Genomic DNA, 22,289 nt, shown 5'->3' with positions numbered 1-22,289 from the left:
GACCTTACACCAAGGATACTCTGTATTTTCTTCTTATTATACAATGATATGTGCTTGGTATTGTTCCTACATTGTTTATGTGGTTGTACTAGAGTAAAGGCATATCTATCTTTAACATTCACTGCACTACTCGTGTTTATCTTAGACCAAATAGATATTTTGTTATTCACTGAGGCAGTCTTGTATACTCGTTGTGGTATTGTCATTTTGTATTTGTTGTGTGATCATACATGCTTCATTGTGGTATATTCTAAGTGTCAATATATGGTACATACCTATCCTTTATTGTGACAGCACATACCTTATGCTTGATTTTTCACTATATAGACCTATCCTGATGTGACCTTGTGAGCCCTACAAACTGTGGCCAAGTAACTTTGTGGGTGTGACCTTATTTGTTACGTTATACATTGGCCTTCTGCCTATAGACCAAGACACTTGTGAAAAGATTAATGTATATAAATCATGGCTTGTGCAACTGCTATCTTCACCTCTTGTAGGTTGAAACCTAGTGCAAGCCTAAGATAAGTGAGCAATGATAAGATTTAGTGACAAGTTCAAGGGAAAGTAGTAGGTTCAAAATACTAACAATTTGGACAGAGTTTACAACCTTCATGTACTGCAACAACATTAAATAAAATATGCCACTTGAGAAATGATCTTAGGTTGATGATCTCATGATTCCTAAGGCAGCAGTGGAGTCAAACTTACGGCTTGATATAAGACAAATTTTTGGCTCATTGGATTGTGCATGTGGGATAAAGCTAACAGTGACGTGATTTTGTAAAATGGGGTAGTGTTGAAGAGAGCTATCTCATCAGTGATAACATTGATAGTAGCACTGTAATAGTTGGACTAAAGTAGAGGCAATGCAGTGTAGCAGTAGTATTGACAACAATAATACCAATATTATTGATAATAGTGGTTGGACAATGATTAGAACAGTGGTTGTATAATGAAGTGATCAAGTGCAGTGGCTAAGAATTGTAATCTATCATATTCAAATATCTTATATTCAAGGTGGTAGGGTGATGAAAGGCGGAGATTTGAGTCTCCTCCTATTTGGTGCCTCAGAACACTGGAGGGTGGCAGGTTGGTGCTAGGGCAAGTTGTTGGTGGTGCAGCAAGTTGGTGCTTGCAGGATGTTGGTGCATCCTTTTAGTTGGAGTTAATGAAACTAGGGGTTGGAGCCTCCTTTCAGTCGATGTTGGTGAACCAAGAAGTTGGAGCTTCCTTCAGGTTGAAGCCTATAAATGAGGGGGTTGGTGCCTCCTTCCACTTGATGTTGGAAAATATTAGAAGTTGGTGTTTCTTATTGATGTGACTTTATTTGTTGTGTTATACCTTGGAATTCTAATTATAGACCAAGTCACCTATGAAAATATTGACTTGTGTATAAATCGTGCACTATGCAATTGCTATCTTCACCTCTTGTAGGTTGAAACCCAATACAAGCCTTAGATAAGTGAGCAATGATAAGATTCAGTGACAAGTTAAAGGGAATTTAGCAAGTTCAAAATATTGATAGTTCAAACAAAGTTTACAACCTTCATGCAGTACAACAACATTGCATAAAATATTTCATTTAAGCAGTGATTTGAGGTTGATGATCTCATGTTTCCTAAGGCAGCAATGAGACAAATTAAGGCTAGGTACATGATATATCTATAGAATATTAGATTGTGCATGTGGGAAAAAGTTCACAGTGACGTGATTTTGTAAAAAAGGGGCAATTAGGAGAGCTATCTCAGTGATAGCATTGATAACAATACTGTGACAGCTAGAGATGGGTCACTTTTTTATGACTTGCGCCCCTTTGCTTTGTACATGTGGCATGAATCCCCCTCAAATTATATAATTTATATTAGTTAATGATGACGGATTTTTGCCCCACCATAGGCTACAATAGGGGCTTTTAGCCTAGAAATATAATATTTTAATGCAAGGGAAGTTGAACACCTCATCTATAAGAAATCCCTTAGCAAGTCTAAAATTTATAAAATTTCCTCGTCTCATAATTTTGTCATGGACATAATTTTGGTTATGGATGAATGAGTTGAACGACTTCATGAGAAGTTTGCACTAATGTGGATAGTTCTCTCTTGATAGATATTGGTAGATCTTGACGAGGAAGGCCTTGTTGATGTGGATAGACATTTTCATGAATGGTTATTAGTGAATTTTGATAGATGCATAATAAGTCAAGTACCATATTTTTCTTTATCTTCTTCAAGTTGATGGATAAGTGTTATTTAAAAATTCACCATAGCGTTGTCGGTATTTTTATCCCATTATCTTACTTCAACAATATTTTTGTCTAATTCTTTTGAGCTAACCTATGTGAAACTCCCTCTCTTATTTATCCTTAAGGGGGTCCCTAGTCTCAAGCCTCTAGGGTACACAAGTTAGTCTACTCTAGTCCTTGAAGGTAAATCTACTCCAAGCATCTTTGGACCTCTCATCAAGCTCTTTTGAGATGACTTGAGCGGAGCTCTCTCTCCCTTATCCCATCTTTGAAGATTGAAAGACACTAGGTGAAAACTATAGGGCACAAAAGTTAGTTTGCTCTAGTCTTTGAAGTTAAATCTACTCCATTTCTTTCCAACTATGTTGCTCCTTGATCCCATATGCCCCCAAAATATATTGGCAAGTTCTTCTATCCATCACCCCTTGTCCTCATAAATCATTTAAACTATTTTGTTATTTGAAGCTAAATCTACTCCATTTCTCTCCAGTTGTGTTGCTCATTAATCCCATATGCCCTGAAAATATATTGGCATGTTAAGGCACTAAAATTCTATCCTCCATCACCCCTTGTCCTCATAAATCATTTAAACTATTTTTTTGGGGTTTTACTCCATGATTCCTTGCTTTGGTCTCTTTGGGGACCTTTTCCTTTGAACTCAAACCGAGAAATCACCCAAAATACCTCTAGTAATCCTCTCCACCTTAAAACCTAATGGTTCAATCCTTTGATTGGTCATATTTGAAGTAGAAGCCTTATGGAACTATTGACTTGGTTGAAACATGACATTAAATCCATGAGATATACTAAGGAGAACCTCAATTAGAGTCGACCAAAAGTGATAAGAAGGTTGGTGAAGTGACAATTGGCTTCCTCTTGAGTGCACGAGATCCCAAACTTGAGCTTTTGGACTTTATCTCAAGAAGTGAAATATTTTGTTGGACTGGGACTTACCTTAACTTACCTACTCACTAAACCCAACAAAAATAAATAAATAAATAATAATTTGAGACCAAAAAATCTTAAAATGGAAACAAAATTTGCATTAGAAATATTAAACAAATATTGAATTTAGTGTGAGAAATCACAAATTTATTAGTAAGTTCATGTAAAAATCCATATCATGAAGACCAAAAATTGTATACCCTAAGTAAGTAAAAGGGAGGAGAACCGTCATATTTGAAACAAAAAGAAACTCATAACAAAACCAAAAGAAAACTTACCCTTTGTTTCATGCCTTTGCAATTTTCTAAATTGTCCCATGTCTCTCCCACACAAAGATATTTCAATAGGTTCATCAATGTGTCTCCACATCCCTTTATCTACATTGCAGTGCACTCAGTAAACAATAGTTTCATTAATGCTTCTACACCTCCCCTTATCTGCAATGCAATGCACTCAATAAATGAATAAATCACAAAAAATATAAGATGCATCTAATTTAAATAAGCACACATGGAATCATATATACCTCATAATTCTTAGCCTTCGCCTTCACCTAATGCACCTATGGAATCTACATCAATGCTAGGACCTGCCTTTATTTCACAAACTACCAAACCAAGCCGAAAATATTAAACATAAATCACAAAATCTTAAGAGAAACAACAAATGTATTATGAAAAATATTAAATAATATTATGAGAAATCTTACCATAGATTTGATGAGTAATGGTCAACATTAAATAAGTGAAAAAAGAGGCGAACCAATGTTCTTAAAGAGTGGACTTGAAAACAAAACAAATTAGCATGTGATGATCACAAATGCAACAAAATAAGAAATATCAATGGAAAAACGAAAGAAAGGAACTCACCCTTCATGTTAGAAGATAACTCACCCTCAAAGCCATTTCCTCTACCTTTGAATGAAGAAATTCAATGATTTCATCACTGCTCCTCCACCTTCTTGAATCTACATTTCATTTAAATTTAAACACATATGATATGATTATGAGTTAAATTAAAACAAGCATGGAACTATATAATTATTTAGCAGCGAACAAGTAAATTACAATTACTCAATACATACCTCCATCGCTTTTGCCCACTACACTCAAAATCCACAAAATAGGTTGTAAGGACCGACCTATTTAATTTCCTCACCCACCTAAGAAAAAATAATCAAAGTAAGAAAAATAGATGAGAGTGAATAAGAAAATCAAAAAATCAAGCCACAAGTTAGCATGGCCATGCTCATAAATCCATAAAAGTGGCAAAACACATCACTAGCAAAATACACCAAAATTAACAAAAAAAAAATTGAGAGAAAATATAGATTAAAACTCTAATCTGCAACCCCAAAATATCAAATATGCATAACATGTGTGAAATATGAAACAAATATCAAAAATATTTTATGCGAAATCTTAAATAGAACCAACAATATTATGAGTAGTCTTGTACACTACAAAATACATCTTATCTAAAAATTAAAAATCATCAGCTATGATACTTAAGGAGGGAGGAGAACTATCGTATTTCATAGAAGAAAAAAAAAATATCAAGCCACAAGTTAGCATGTCCATGCTCATAAATGCAAAAAAAATTAAAATCCATAAAAGTGGCAAAACACAACAATAGAAAAATACACCAAAATTAACAAAAAAAATTGAGAGAAACAATAGATTAAAACTCTAATCTGCAACCCAAAAATGTGTTAGTGGCCAACCAAGGACACCCTGTACACCAAAAACATATGAGAAATATTAAATACGCACAACATGTGTGAAATATGAAACAAATATCAAAAATATTTTATGAGAAATCTTAAATAGAGCCAACAATATTATGAGTAGTCTTATACACTACAAAGTACATCTTATGCAAACATTAAAAATCATCAACCGCAATACTTAAGGAGGGAGGAGATATGTCGTATTTCATAGCAAATCATACACAGATTTTGCATCCAAAAAGAACTTTCATCTACCTTTACCTCTACCTCTGCACTTTACTACAACCTCTCCCTCGTAAAGATATTTCAGCGGTTTCATTGATGATCCTCCATATTCCACTATTTGCATTGTATTGCACTGAATTAACATGCAACAATATGAAATACACATAAAATGCTATAAGATATCTGAAATAAAATTGATAAAATTAAGAGTAATATCAAAGAATGATCAAAAATATTATGAGCAATCTTACGTACTAGAAAGTGCATCTTATGTAAACACCAAAAGTCATAATGTTATGAAACCAGCTCACAAAAAGATAGAAAAGAGAGATCCACGCCTTATAATTCAGCCTCTTCGAGGGGGCAACCTCCTTTACATTACATAAATGAACAATTCTTGGATGATACAAATGAAAATACCTCCTTTCTATATATAGGAGTCTAAGTGGTCCCAATACAATCAGAGCCTACATAACAATAATATTGTAGGGCACAAAAATAACAATAGTGGGCTTCTATGTGGCACAATAGTAACAATATGGGCACTACATGGGTACATCAATATAAATAAGGGGTATAACTACAATAGTAATGGGGTAATCACTAGTATTATAGGGACCCAACATGCCCCTCTCCTTCAAAAAGTGTTGTCCTCAACGCTTGAGTAGTTCAGGATACTTCTGCATAAAATTCTCATCCTCCCATGTGGAATCTTCAGCGGATAAGTTCTTCCACTTGATAAGGTACTCTGAAATTGATCGATTTCGTAGCTGTCGAGTTCTTGTTTCTATAACTGCTTCTGGTTCCAATATAATTTTTCCTTCCTCGTCAAGTTCTGGCAATATTGTTTGAACTGGGAGCTTGTCGCCTATAACCTTCTTTAAGCATGAAACATGGAAAACTGGGTGCAATCGAGAAGCTGCAGGAAGCTCCAATTTGTATGCCATAGTACCAATCTTTTGCAACACCTTGTACGGACCATAATACTTTGGTGATAATTTATTATCCTTCTTAGCTTGCTTGAGGGACATTTGCTTATATGGTTGTAGCCGTAGGAATACCCAATCACCTACATCAAAACTTCTTTCACTGCGATGTTGATCTGCCTGTTGTTTCATTCTATTCTGTGCCAACACAAGGTTATCCTTTAAGAGTTGGAGGACTTGTTGTTGATGTTCGATGTGATGTTCCACTGCCTGAACCTTAGAATTTTCTCTTAAATATGATGTGATGGATGGTGGTTGATACCCATAAAGTGCCATAAATGGGGTCATTTTTGTTGCTGTATGAAAGGAAGTGTTATACCACCATTCAGCCAGAGGCAACCATTTGACCCATTGTGTCTGTTTATCAGATACAAAGCAACGAAGATATCCTTCCAAACATTTGTTTACTATCTCAGTTTGCCCATCAGATTGAGGATGATAAGATGAGCTATGAGCTAACTGAGTACCAAGACAAGAAAATAATTCTGTCCAAAAATTTCCAGTGAAAATGGGATCTCTGTCACTTACAATAATCTTTGGGTTTCCATGTAGCTTTTGAACTGTTTCCATAAATGCAGTAGAAACTGTACTGGCTTTAAATGGATGTGATAATGCACAAAAGTGTGCATACTTGGTAAGTCTGTCAACTACCACCATGATGACACTCTTTCCCTCAGACTTGGGTAAACCTGTGATAAAATCCATTGAAACCTCCTCCCAACGTTGGCTTGGAATGGATAAAGGTTGTAATAGACCCGGTGTCTTAATTGTTTCAACTTTATTTTGCTGGCAAACCAAACATTCCGCCACAAACTTTTGAATATCTGATTTAAGGCCATCCCAAAAAAATTCCTTCTTAACCCTGTGGTAAGTTTTTAAAAATCCTGAGTGCCCTCCTAAGGGAGAAGTGTGCAATTCCATAAGAATCTTTTGTTTTAGCTGGGAATTCTTACAGAGGTATAAGCGATCTTTGTACCATAACGAATCATTTTTCCAGCTAAATGTATCAGAAGTACTGGAATCTTGTTGTAGCTTTTGAATAAGTGCCCACACTTCTTCGTCATTCTTCCATTCCTCCCTTGCTTCGTTTATCCAATCTGGTTGGATAATAGAAATGGCACACAACAATGCTTCCACATCCTCATCCTTTCTTGAGAGTGCATCTGCCACCACATTTTGCTTCCCTTTTTTGTAGATGATTTCAAAGTCATAACCCAACATCTTTGTGACCCACTTTTGTTGCTCTTCAGAGGATAATCTTTGTTCTAAAAAGTATTTAAGGCTATCATGATCCGTTTTTACCTTGAAGTGTCTTCCCATTAGGTAGGGTCGCCATTTCTTAAGTGCATGGAGTATTGCCAACATTTCCTTCTCATAAATAGCTTTCTTAAAAACTTTCCCTTGATTGGACGACTTTCAAAAGCAATGGGTCTTTCATCTTGCATTAGAACAGCACCAATTCCATTTCCTGAAGCATCACATTCCACAATAAAGGTTTTTGTGAAGTCCGGTGTAGCTAAGACCGGTGCTTGGCACATTGCCTCTTTAAGATGTTCAAAGGCCTTTGTTGCTTCCGAAGTCCATGAAAATGAATCTTTCTTCAATAATGTTGTTAGAGGTGCTGCTATTCTCCCATAATTCTTAACAAACTTGCGATAATACCCTGTCAACCCAAGAAATCCTCGCAGATGCTTTATGGATGTGGGGATTTTCCATTCCTTAATGGCTTTAATTTTGCTAGGGTCTACCTTAACTCCTTCATGAGATACAATATGACCCAAATATTCCACCTCCTGGACTCCAAAGAAACATTTGGATCTTTTTGCATATAATTGTTTCTCCTCCAATAGTTGTAGCACCCTGTCAACATGTTCAACATGATCCTTCCAAGACTTGCTGTAGATTAGTATATCATCAAAAAATACTAACACAAATTTTCTAAGGAATGGTTTGAAAATTGAATTCATCAAACCTTGAAATGTTGAAGGTGCATTGGTAAGGCCAAAAGGCATGACCAAAAATTCATAATGACCCTCATGAGTTCTAAATGCTGTTTTCGGAATGTCTTCAATCTTCATTCTGATTTGATGATATCCCGAACGAAGATCCAACTTGGTGAAGTAAATTGATCCATGCAATTCATCCAGTAATTCATCAATAACAGGAATGGGGAACTTATCTTTAATAGTGAGCTTGTTGAGCTCCCTATAATCTGGACACATGCGCCATGATCCATCCTTCTTGTGCACCAATACTACTGGAGCTGAGAAAGAACTTTGACTCGGTTGAATTATACCAGCCTCTAGCATTTCTGCAACCATACGTTCAATTTCACTTTTTTGGACATATGGATATCTGTACGGCCTGATGTTTGGAGGAACACTTCCTGGAATCAGATGAATAGCATGATCATGATCACGCATAGGTGGGAGACCTTTGGGAGTCTCAAATACCTTGGAATGATTGTCCAGGACTTTTTGGAGATCTGGAGAAATAGATGATTCCAATGTGGAAACATCTAGCGAACATAATTGTGCAATTACACCTCTTTGCTCCTTTTTTAGAAGCTTTGTCATTCCATTAGAGCTGATTATCTTTCCTGGTTTCCCTGCAATACCCCTTAATTCAACTTCCTTTCCTTCCACAGAAAATTTCATGAAAAGTTCTTGAAAATTAAAAGCTATTGTACCCAAGGATTGTAGCCATTGGACTCCTAGTACAACATCAGCACCTCCCATTGGAATGGAAAGCATTGGGCTAGTCAATACATATTCTCCCATGGATAGCTTGATATTATGGCACTTTCCAGAACAATTTATTGTTCCTCCATTTGCAATCATCACTTGACACTCTGGTGCTGGATATAGGAAGCAATTCAATTCTTTTGCTACCCTACAATGAATAAAATTGTGGGTGCTTCCTGAATCAATCAACACTATTACCTTTTTCTTCTTGATTTGTCCTTCTATCTTGATGGTTTGAGGAGTGGTAATTCCCGCCAATGCATTACAAGATATGGTCGGATTTATTTGTTCTTCATCTAGGCTTTGTTCCTGGAATATATCCTCTTCTTTTGACCTTTCTTGCTCCTTTTCTTCTTCCTCTTCACAATCTATGTAGAATAATTTCTTCTCAGCACACTTATGACCTTTTGTGTATTTGCTATCACAATTGTAACAAAGCCCTTTTGCTCTTTTTTCTTCCAATTGTTGTGGTGTCAACCTTGTAGGTTGTGGAAGACTATGGGCAACAACACTTCCTTCTTTATAGTTGTGAATGGTATGCTTCCTAGTTGCCATAATTTTGCTTTCCATTTTTCTTGCTAACCTGAATGCCTTCTCTAATGAATCAGGTTCCCAAAGGCGCACATCATGTTGGATATTATCCTTTAAAGACCCTATGAACACATCAATCCTATGCTCCTCTGGAATATCTTTTACCCTTATGTTCAATTTTTGGAACTCCTCAATGTGCTCCATTATTGAACCCTTTTGTTTGAGACTTATCAATTGGCTAAAAAAAGTGTTGCTTTTTGTATCCTCATAATGTGCTATCAATTCTTCCGTAAAAATTGCCCAAGTGATAAATTGTTTACGAGAACAAAGCCATTGATACCATACAAACTGATTTGGTTCCAAATATAAAGTTGCCATACGTACCTTTTGTGTGTTTTGCACATTATTGAGATCGAAGAATTGCTCCATCTGTAATATCCATGTGGCGGGATCCTTGCCATCAAACTTCCTCATATCGATTTTTGGAACATGGTGAGTCTTCGATCCAACATTAGCATCTATGGAATCATGATTAACATTTCTTTTGTTCTCATCATGAGTTTCCTTTACTACCTTTTCACCATTAGTGACCCTTTCTTGTAGCAACTTCTTCAATTCATCCATCTTATCATCCATGCCATCAAATTTAGCATCAATCTTAGCTTCCATGCCATCCATCTTAGCTTCCATGCCATTTACCTTAGATTCCACGCCACTTATCTTAGCTTCTGTTAGCTTTTGTGAGCGTGACATTTGTTGCACTTGTTCTTGTAATTTTGATATATCATGTAGCATTTCTTCCTCTTCTTCATGAGTCATGCTAGAGCTTTCAGGTTCCTTACTAGGTGTTTGCATTTTTTTTCCTCGGGGCATCAGTTACCGATAATAATGTTTTACTATGCCCTTTGAATTCCGTTAAACCAAGCTTACACAAAAATTTAAAAAAAACTACACACCTTTTTTCACTTTATAGAAGCCTGATATTGAATCTGATGTATCTCTGTAATTTCAGATCATCCAATTCTGAAATTGCTACCTGTAGTAGCCTTCTGCGTCCTCTTTCCAATGCCACAAGTCTGAGCCAAATTGGATTCTCCAAGGAAGAGTTATGTGAAATCTCCCACAGTGACTTGCTTTTAGACTGGTTCAGTAGAGCGAACTTGTACGACGTGCCACGAGTCACTGTTTCCACCTTTGAATCTAAAACACACGCACAAGAAACTACAGTCCGTCCTCTTTCTGTACCTTTTTACGAAATTTCAATCCGATCCTCAGAGAGAGAGTTATGACGATTTTCCCCAGGTCACCTGTTTTGAATGTAATTCAGGAGTCTGCAAAAAGACCAACTTCCTCAGATCATATCTCCGAAAATGTCGCGAGAAAAGATCTGAAATTCGGACCCAAGGTTCAGCGCCAATTCTTCTCAAATGGGTTTTTTTTGCGACTTCTGAAACGTCACAGAAAAAAAGTTATAGCGAAAATGCCACGATGACCTGTTTGGAGCAGCGAAACCCTAGAATCCAAAGCTCTGATACCAAATGTTATGAAACCAGCTCACAAAAAGATAGAAAAGAGAGATCCACGCCTTAGAATTCAGCCTCTTCGAGGGGGCAACCTCCTTTACATTACATAAATGAACAATTCTTGGATGATACAAATGAAAATACCTCCTTTCTATATATAGGAGTCTAAGTGGTCCCAATACAATCAGAGCCTACATAACAATAATATTGTAGGGCACAAAAATAACAATAGTGGGCTTCTATGTGGCACAATAGTAACAATATGGGCACTACATGGGTACATCAATATAAATAAGGGGTATAACTACAATAGTAATGGGGTAATCACTAGTATTATAGGGACCCAACACATAAACCCTGAATAGGGAAGAAAGAAGGATCATATATAGGTAAATAAGTAATGATAGATAATATATGGACATTTTTCATCAAAATAGAACTCACCTCTACCTTTGCATACTATTGAAATCTCTCCCTCACAAGAAGATTTTAGTAGTTTAGCTAGTAATATTTCACATTGCATTACCTACATTACATTTTGTAAAAGAAAAAATAAATGACATAATGTAAGATGCCTAGAATTTAAAAAAACATAGATGGAACTATACATAAATGAAAAATCATAAACCATAAATAGGTAAGGAGGAAGGATCGTGTATAGGTAAATAGGTAATAGCAGATCATATATGGACATTTGCACCAAAAGAAACTTGCCTCTACCTTCGCACATTATTGCAATATTATTAGTTTAGTAGTTTAGTTAGCAACCTTTTATGTTACATTACCTGCATTACATTATGTCAATAACAAGATAAATGACAAATAATGTAAGATGCCTAAATTTTATATAAACATATAGATGGAACTATGCATAAACGAAAAATCATAATTCCTCTATAACAAAAGAGGGAGAATCATTGTATCGAAACAAGGAAATATCCATGTTGGAACTAAAAGAGAACTAACCTTGTACCACCCACTCTCCCACACTTCTCTGAGTCTCTCTCCTAAAAAACTAATTTAGTAATTTCATCAGTGCTCCTCCACCTTTATTTACCTAAATTTGCGTTGCACTCTCGGACTCACTACACAAATAAACCCCAAATGATATAGAATGCATTTAATTTAAATAGACACACATGATGCCATACCCACCTCCTCTTGCTTAGTTTCCCCCTTCACCAAATGCACTGATGCAATCTATACCATCCATAGCACCTACCTCTATATCTCCACTTCCTAAACCCAACAAAAATCAAACCATTAAATATTAAATGAATACCAAAAAGCTTTAAGACAAACAACAAAAAATTATAAGAAATATTAAACAGACACTGAAAGATATTATGAGAAATCTTGATCATAAGCCAAGACAAAAAAAAGAAAAATACGAGTAATATTATGCAAAAGTACGTTTTATTCAATGACCAAAAATCACAAACTTTAAATAAGGATAGAAGGAGGAGAACCATAGTGTTTAGGAGAAGATATGCATACCGGAACTGAAAGAGAACTCACACTCTACCTTTGAACTCTCCTACATCACTCCAAGTCTCTCTTACACAAAAATATTTCAAAAGTTTTAACATTGTTTCTCCACCTTTGCTCGTCCATCTTCCTTTACCTGCATTTGCACTACATTCAATATATAAGAGAATTCCAAATAATATAAGATTCATCTAATTTAAATATAAGTACGTCTTATGCTACCAAAAATTATAAAACCCAAATTGGTAAGGAGGTTAAAGAACCATTGTCTCTAAACTAGGACATTTTATAGTAGAACATACATGAGTCTTGCACCAAAAGACAACTTATCCTCTACCTTTGCTTCTACTTCTGCTATAGTACTCCACATCTTCCTGACAAAAAGATATTCAATAGTTTCATCAGTGTTCATTCACCTTTCTAACTCTATATTGCATCTAAATTTCAACAGACACATGATATAATGATGGACCAACAAATGACTTAAATTAAAATAGGCATGAAACCATATAATTATGTAGTAACAAACAAGTAAATTCTCCTTACACATACCTCTTTTGCCTTTGCCCATAAACAAGTAAATTCCCCAATTACATACCTCTTTCGCCTTTGCCCACTACACTATGGACTCCACATCATCCCTAAATCCACACTATTGGTTGTTAAAGTCTTCCTTGATTTCTCCACCGATTGAACCAAAAAAGAAAAATAAATCAAAAGACACAAGAAAAACAAAATACTAAACCACAAATTTGCATGGCCATGCTCATAAAGTCAATGATAGAACCACAATAGTTAAAAATAAAAAATTATGACAATAGCAAAAAATAGGACCAACAATTAAAACAAAAAACAAAAATAACCAGAAAAACATAAAAAGACCAACAAAAGTATGCTTTACAAGCGAACCCTACACATCAAAAAATAGAGTGGTATTAAATAGAGACTAGAAAATATTACAAAAATTATTAAATATACACAAATTATTGTGAGAAATATGAAATAGAAATCAAAATATTTTATCAGAAATATTAAGCAAAGACTAAATATCTTATGAATAATCAATAATCTTATACACCAAAAGATGCATCTTATTCGAACACCAAAAATTATAAACCCTAAATAAGTAAGGAGGGAAAAGAACTTAAGTGTTTGCAACAAGAATATTCTATAGCATGTTATGAATGGATTTTGCACCAAAAGGAAACTCACCTCCACCTTTGTCCCTGCACTTCACTATAATCTCTCTCTTATGAAGATATTCCAGTAGTTTCATTAATGATCCTCCGCATTCCTTTACCTACATTACTTTGTATTTATATTAAACAAACAAATCACCAATAGTTAAAGATGCTTTGAATTTTAAAAAGGCATGTACGTGACCATATATACACCACAACATTCACCTTCACCCAGTACATCTATGGAATCTTGGACCATTAAGACCTACATTTATTTCCCACCCACTAAACCAAACAAAAATCACACCATAAAATATTAAATAAAGATCAAAATATCTTATGAGAAATCTTAAAAGGACACCAAAAACCTCATGAAAGATCTTGGAGCATTAGGACCTACATTTATATACCACCCACTAAACCAAACAAAACTCAAACTCTAAAATATTAAATAAAGATCAATATATCTTATGGGAAATTTTAAAAAGACACCAAAAATCTCATGAAAGTATTAAATAGATAATAAAAAATATTACAAGAAATCTTAAACAAAGAACAAATATATTATGCAGAATTAAGTACATTTTATTCAAAGATCAAAATCACAAACCCTAAAGAGCTAGGGGAGGAGAACTTCTTATTTGAAATGAGAACAGTTTCATAGAATATCATACATGAGTTTTACACCATGTAGGAACTCACCATCTACCTCTGCCTCTATTGTGTTGACCCACGCCTCTTTCAGACAAACATTTCAAGAGTTTCATCAATAATCCTTCATCTTCTTTTACATGCACTACATCACATCTAAATTTAAACAAATTAGCCATGCTTGCAAATGTTTTAAAAAAAAGCAACATCAGTAGTAAAAAATATACAAACAACAATAACAAATAACAAGAGAAAAAATAGAGAGACACAGTAGAGACAAACTCTACTTTGCAACCCCAAAAAGCATACACAGGCTAACAAAGAACATCCTACATAGCACAAATTAAAGCATTAAAAAGACACTAAAAAATCTTATGAAAAATATTAAATATACACAGAGTATCTTCAAAGAAATATGAAACAAAGGCCACATTATCCTATAAGAACATTTAAATGGAGACCGAAAATCTTGTAAGTAATCTTATGCAAAAGTAAATACATCTCATAGTAACATAAAAAATCATGAACCCTTACTACATAAGAAGGGAGGATAGCCATTGCATTTGAAATAAGGAGGTTGTTCATAATTGATCATAACATGGTATTTACACCAAAAAAACTCACCTCTTCCTCCGCCTTTGCACCTTACTACGATCTCTCCCACATAAACATTTTAGTAGATTCGTCATTGGTCCTCCAGATTCCCTCATGGGTGCTAGGACCTACCTTGATTCCTCCAACCATTAAATCTAACAAAAAAACAACATAAAAAAAACTTATGAGAAATCTTTAAAACATGCCAAAATTCTTATGAGAAACATTAAATAGAATATAATATACTATAGAAAAGTTTGATATCATCCAAAAATCTTATGCAAAAATAAGGAGGGAGTAGCACCATTGTATTTGAAATGGAGGATTACATAGGTTGTGCAACAAAAGAGAACTCATATTTTTTCTTCTTACACAAAGATATTCAGCAATGCTCCTCCACCTTCCGTTACCTACATTTATTATAAGTTTTTTTAAAACACACATTATAAAATTATGTAGCATAGAATGAGATAAATTAACCACACATACCTTATCTTTAGCCTGCACTTAAGAAATTTTTATCGACGAAGTTGTTTGAGTTTGCACTAATTTCCTAACCTGCTAAACTCAACAAAAACAAAACCAACAAATCTTATGAGAAATCATTAAAAGGCACCAAACATATGATGAAAAAATATTGACATAGACTGCAATATATTATCAAAAAGAGGAGGATGCAATTGAGAAATAGCTAGTGGACTATTTAGAGGAGGGGAAATTATGTCTTTCTCAATCCATCCTCAACACTTCAGAGGAACCTTCCTCAACACTAGGGACGAACCTTTAGAACATTAGAAAGGATATAATACCTTTAGCATGGAGGAAAGGAAAACCAGGCAAACACTATGTTTTCTAAGGAGAAACCGTAAGAATAAATGCATCAAATCCAAAAAGGAAAATGTGAGGTTAGTGTTTGGAGAGGGCATGTGAATGGAAAGAATCACTTCCTAAATGGAAAAATCCCTAATAGTGAAATTCAAGGGGAAAAGGTTTGAACGTTGCATGCATGGATAGAAAGAGCTTGAAATGGAATATTATGGTATACTCTAATGTTTTATTTCCTAATTCGAGTTTGGCTTTCATTTGAGCTTCATTCTAGGGAATGTGCAAAAAAACATATTAGAGAGAAGGTGATATTAGGTGTTGGAAAATGTAACTAGTTTTGAATATTGATCTTCATAATTGTCATTGTACTCATGTCAATCCTCCTATGTAATCCTCCATTGTATTTGTAATGGAGGATCACATAGGTTGTGCAATAAATTAGAACTCACATTTTTTCTTCTTACACAAGGGTATTCAACAATGCTCCTCCACCTTCCATTACCTACATTTATTCTATTTTTTTTAAACGCACATTATATAATTACGTAGCATACAATGAGATAAATTAACCATACATACCTTATCTTTAGCCTGCACTTAAGAAATTTGCATCGACGAAGTTGTTTGAGTTTGCACTAATTTCCTCACTCGCTGAAGTCAACAAAAACAAAACCAAAAAATCTTATGAGAAATCATTAAAAGGGACGAAAAATTTGATGAAAAATATTGACATAGACTGCAATATATTATCAAAAAGGGGAGGATGCAATTGAGGAATAGCTAGTGGACTATTTGAGGAGGGGAAATATGTCTTTCTCAAGTCCATCCTCAACACTTTGGAGGAATCTTCCTTAGCACTAGGGACGAATCTTTAGCATGGAGGAAAGAGAATGTGAAGGAAAACCAGGCAAAACTAGGTTTTCTAAGGAGAAATCATAAGAAGAAATGCATCAAATCCAAAAAAGAAAATGTGAGGCTAGTATTTGGAGAGGACATGTGAATGGAAATAATCACTTCCTAAATGGAAAAATCCCTAATAGTGGAATTCAAGGGGAAAACGTTTGAACATTGCATGCATGGATATAAAGAGCTTGAAATGGAATATTATGGTATACTCTAAAGTTTTATTTCCTAATTCGAGTTTGGCTTTCATTTGAGCTTCATTCTAGGGAATGTGCAAAAAAAAATAGAGAGAAGGCGATATTAGGTGTTGGAAAATGTAACTAGTTTCGATCTCCATAATTGTCATTGTACTCATGTCAATATATATCTTATGTAACCAGCAAAAGAAGAATGAAAAATATTATTTTAGAGCATGGATTTCTTGCTTCGTGTTGATGGTATTCTAAGTAAAAGCATGTTCTTCATGCCTGTAGGGTTTCTTAGGTCATAAGATTTATTTTCATTAGTCAAATGAGTCAATGTCATGAATATAAGACCCATCTGGACAAGATGTACCTTGTAAAAGAATTTATTGAGTCCAGAAATTCCTAGAAACCCCCAAAGCACAAGTCGGTCCTAACAACTTCAAGTCAACCTCAAGGAATGTACTCGAAACCCTTAGATGTGTATAAATATAGGCCGCTTTGACCTCATTTGGCACTCACTCACTCACAAGTTCAATCTCTCAAGAAAAGTTCAATTGGAAGCTGAGAAGACTAAGAAGGCTAGAGCAAAGATTAAGGAAGGAAGAAAAAGTCTTGGATATTTGTTTTTGGGCTCTATATCTCTCATACGTTCAAAGAATTAGGGTTTTTGCAACTTCAAGGAAGGTCGAAATTGCAAGTTTGAATTGTAGAAGAACAAGTTGCAGGATCGAGTTGCTGGAATATCAAATATTCTAATTTGGCCCCATTGAGTTGCTGGAAACATTGCCTTGCTCAAAAGAAGATGTCTTGAGGAATTTTCCTAGGGTTTTTGTAGCAGCTACAGGGCCAAAATTGCAAGTTGAAGTTGCAGGGTCGAAGCTGGGGATCGAAGTTAAAGTTGGAAGTTGGTTGAAACAAGATTGAGCCTTGTTGATATGATCTACTTGGAAGGGCTTCTTAGAGGGTTGACTTGGTGCTTTAAGGGGGACTTGGTCTAGGGTTTGGGTCCTGGTTGTCTCATTTGAAGCAGATTCTATAAGAGGAGTTTTTTTAGGGTTTTCCCCTTGGAGAGGTTTTCCCTGGCTTGGAGCCTAATTTTTGTGTCCATTGTCTTTACTGTTTTGCACTTGATAATTGTTTGATGAAGATCTAATAAAGAAACACGAAAAGATAAATAAAGTACACAAGCAATTACTAAGATTATGGAAAAATTGAATTAATAGTTTCCCTACCACATTTTCCAACATGGTATCAGAGCTAAGGTGAACAAGAGAAGGCAGTTGGAAGGACACAAAGAAGGGTTTGCTTGTCAATGGGAATCATTTGCAGAAAGACACAAGGAAAGAAGAAGAAGACCTGTTGTTGAAGAAGACCTCATCATCAAGGTCTTATTAAAGGAATAAAGGACAAGTATTTCTTGAAGATTTTCTAGTACATAATCTTGAAGAAGAGGAAGCATCAAGGAATATTGATATCATCATTCACACTTTGAAGTTGTTCAAAGACATAGTTGTTGAAGGCATCCTAGAAGACATCTTTCTAGGGCATCATTAAAGTCTCCTTGAAGGTCTTGAAAACATCAAGATAGTTGGAGACATCATTGAAGAGGATTCTTGGTTAACAAAGTAAGTAGTATATTGTCTTCTATGTCTCAATCTACAAATCATATGGTTACATTTTGCAAGAGAAGCAACAAGCTTGTTGGGTCAACAAACTTCCTAGCATTGAAGAAGTGGATTGACTTGGCACTTACAGAAAATGAAGTCATGGAGTATGTCCTTGGAGAAGTAGTTGAACCAAGCAAAGAGAAGACTCAAGAATTAGAAAAATACAAGAATGGAGGAGTAAGGGCACAAAGGATTATCGTTTCCCTCAAAGATCATCTTGTTCCCTTTGTTGCAGATTTGAAAACATCGAAGGCTATGTATGATAAGTTGATAAAGTTGTACTCTATAAGTACACAAGGTCAAAAGATTTCCTTGAGGAATATATTATATATGATAAGGAAATCAAAGGATGAAGACATGGCCACCTATCTGATGAAGATCTCACAAATAAGAGATCAATTACAAGGGCTTGGAGAGACTATTACAAATTTTGAGATGACTATGGCACCTTATTGGAGCAATTTTGCTACTAGCATCTACTCAAAGAAAGATACTACACCCTTTGATGAATTATGGGCTCAATGTATCTTGGAAGAATCTAGGATCAAGGCAAAGGATGATACTGAATCAAGTGAAAGGTCTCAAGTTTTCATTGCAAGAACCAAGAAGTTGAGGAAAGGGAAGTTTGGAAAGTCCAAGAAGATGTCAGACATGTACAAGATTCAATGCTTTAAATGCAATGAGTATGGAAATATAAAAGGGATTGTCCAAACATTAAAGTGAACAACAAAAGGAAGGAAAGAAGTGAAGCTCACATAGCAGAGGAAAGGGGAGAACCTAGGAAGAAGTTGAAAGGAGAATATTCCAAGGATATTTATTATTGGATGAAGTCTCATCTATGTCAAGTTCTTTATTTATTTTTGTTTTCCCTTTATTAAGTAGAAAGGAGAGTAACATGCATCATTACTCTAGAAGAGTCTTGTTTTTGTAAGCATGAAATCATAGATAGAAGCACATGAAAGTAGAAAAATTAGAATCTACTTGTTTAATTTGCTTCGGAAGGATCATCTAGTTTAAAGCAAGTGAGAAAATTTGGGACCATATTGCATATTATTGTTCATCCAAGCATTTTTCTAACACCATGTTAAAGGTAGTCATTTTGCAAAGAAGGAACATTAAGATCCTATAAGAATCATCATTATGGAAGATTCTTGGTAGTAAGCATTATGACTGGTATATAGTTTGGAAACAAAACTCTTGAAGGATGAAGGATTGTAGATGGTCAAGGTTACAGTATGAAAGGCATAATGAAAGTATTTCTCTTCTTGGAAAAGGAAACCTATTTTTGATAGGTATAAGAAGCAAGCTCAATCAAAGTATGGCTAGATGATTATATGAAAGCAAAGGTATGCATATTCCTTCCTAGAGCATGATTCATATCTACAAGAATCATGAGGAAAGAGTTAGTCATGACTGTGCTTGATAAGTCTTCCATATGGCTACATAATGCTCAAAAGAAGAAATTTGTTTTTTGGAATGAATAGAGATCACGACTCTCTCACAAAATTGCATGGCATATGACAATGTTGATCAAGTATAGTCTCTGGAAGAAAGATAAGGAGTTAACAATGACAACTCCAAGGAAGATATTGTAGCTTGGTAATCAAGCTTCGATCCATGGAAACTCTAATGACTGTATGAAGAAAGATTGTTAAAATTGGCAACTAGGGGCAAACTCCACGTGGGTATACTTATATTTATGGCAATTGATCATTTTCTTGGATTCCTCTCGTCGAGAGGTGTAGGATTGATCGAAATATCATCCGATTCCGACATGTATTCATGGAGATATGAATTTATTTGTGTTATGTGACAATTCATCAAGATCAGCCAGCAACCAAATTACCCCACTCAACCTCAAGGTTGCACTATAAATAGAGGTGGCCCTCAAGTCATTTGGTCAGTCATCTCTTGTGATCTCTCTCTCCAGTCGCTTGGGTTTTGGTGGAAAGACTCAAAGAGAGGCCTAAAAGAGAAGGCATATACATTGTCCTTGGGAGAAGGTCTATTCGTTGTCTTAGAGGAGGTCAAGCCATGCCCTAGACGCACAGAAAAGAAGGATCTCGCTGTAGTCCTAGAGAGCAACTCTAGCCCTAAAACGTAGTCAAAGGGAGCTTCTATATGCAGTTCAAAAGGACTCCTAATCCGCAATCCAAACAAGGAGACATAGACGTTAACATATCTAGCCCTAGTCGTAGTCAAAGGGAAGACCATTATTCGTTGTCAAAGAAAGCTTAATCCGCAGCTAGGAAGATGCTCTGTTCACTGTTCATGAAGGCCCTAATTCCGCAACAATTAGTGTCTTGTATGCTGCCCTAATCCGTTGAAAAGAGCAGCACTTATTCGTAGCAAAAGCCAAGTCACCTAGACATATTCAAGAGAGCTAAAAAGTTGTCTAGAAGAGGCATATCCACAGTAAGTACCATAGCTAACAGGAAGCCCTAATATCACAGTCTAAAAGGAGGTCCCAAGACGCTATTAAGGAGCCCTAAACGTAGCCAGAATCACTGTAAGTGGAAACAAGGTCATGACTAAGCATGAAATCAAGATTTAAATAGGCTTGTTGGAAGAATCTATAGCTACAACTAGCTGCTTTGCTAGGCTGCAAGACATAGCAAGCAGTTAAGGTTGTTCTGAGGTAGCATTGCAGTGTATATTGACTTCAGCAGGTAACGTGGATTAGGAGAGACTCTCCTAGGTGGACTGCTACCCTTGAAGGGCTGAGTTTTTTGACAGCGTGGAAGATTTCAAGACTTCTTCTTGTGCCCTATCTAGAATTGCAGGAGCAGGCAATCAAAAGTATATTGCAACAACATTGTTGATCAACCAAAAGGAATATGCTACTATACTCTTCGTGAGAATTTGAAGTCTATCAGTGCTGCATCCTAGAACAATCATCATTATCAAAATGATGGACTTACTGTTGTTGTCATATAGTATCTGATTTGTATATTTGTACTATATCTCTCTCTGCTGAACTATAGAAGAATATAAGAAGAATTGATCAAGGGTTTCCCCACATTGGTGTTTATCCCTGGCTGGCGCCACATCTTGTGTCCTCTTGTCTTCTACTATTTATGTTTATGTTCTATCTGAACTTTACTATCATGCCGATGTGATTGCTAATCTGGAATTGATATTGAGCTAATATGAAAAATTACTAATCTAGAATTGATATTGAGCTAATATGGAAAATTGAAGTAAATTTCTCTAAGCATAGAACATACCTAAATTTAACAAATATTCATATGGAGATGGACCATGCAAAAGGATGTTGATCTCGAAGGACTCAAGTAAGTTGATACTTTGATAAGAAGGGCCATCATGACAAGGTAAGTATGATATTTAACATTTTGATATTGGTTATCTGGTTAACATATTGTTTTGCTACCTAGAGAGGATATTGCAGGAATGCATGATGACAGTTGAGGCAAGTTCAACTATGGATGTTGAACTCAATTCAACAAACATATCAACTGAGTGTATGATCTTGACAATCCTTGGAAGGTTATGTAGTCAAGGTGTTCACATCATCACCTTGGGATTGAAAGGTAGCAGTGTAAGAAGATAACCTGATCACTTTCAAGGAGCTATGACTAGCTTGAAGTTTGAAAAGGCACAACATAATGCCTTCTTTGATGATGATTGGAGGAAAGTGATGTGTCGAGGTTGATGGCTCAAACCCTGTCAAGATTGAAGAAAGAAGATGGCTCCTTGATACCCTGGAAGGAAGGAAGCTCAATATAATGAGATGCAAAGGGAAAAGAGGGAGCCAAGCAACTATCTCCATGGAAAACTGAAAGTTGATCAAGCTTGTGGTGATGACTTCCAAAATTAAAAGGAAGTCGGGAATCTCCTCTATATTTG

The sequence above is a fragment of the Pinus tabuliformis genome, chromosome 3_2, assembly GCF_031772625.1.
Source record: "Pinus tabuliformis cultivar Carrire ecotype Pingquan chromosome 3_2, CPIR1, whole genome shotgun sequence".
NCBI lineage: Eukaryota > Viridiplantae > Streptophyta > Pinopsida > Pinales > Pinaceae > Pinus > Pinus tabuliformis.
The sequence above is the reverse complement of the archived record's forward strand: the minus strand, read 5'-3'. Positions refer to the sequence as shown.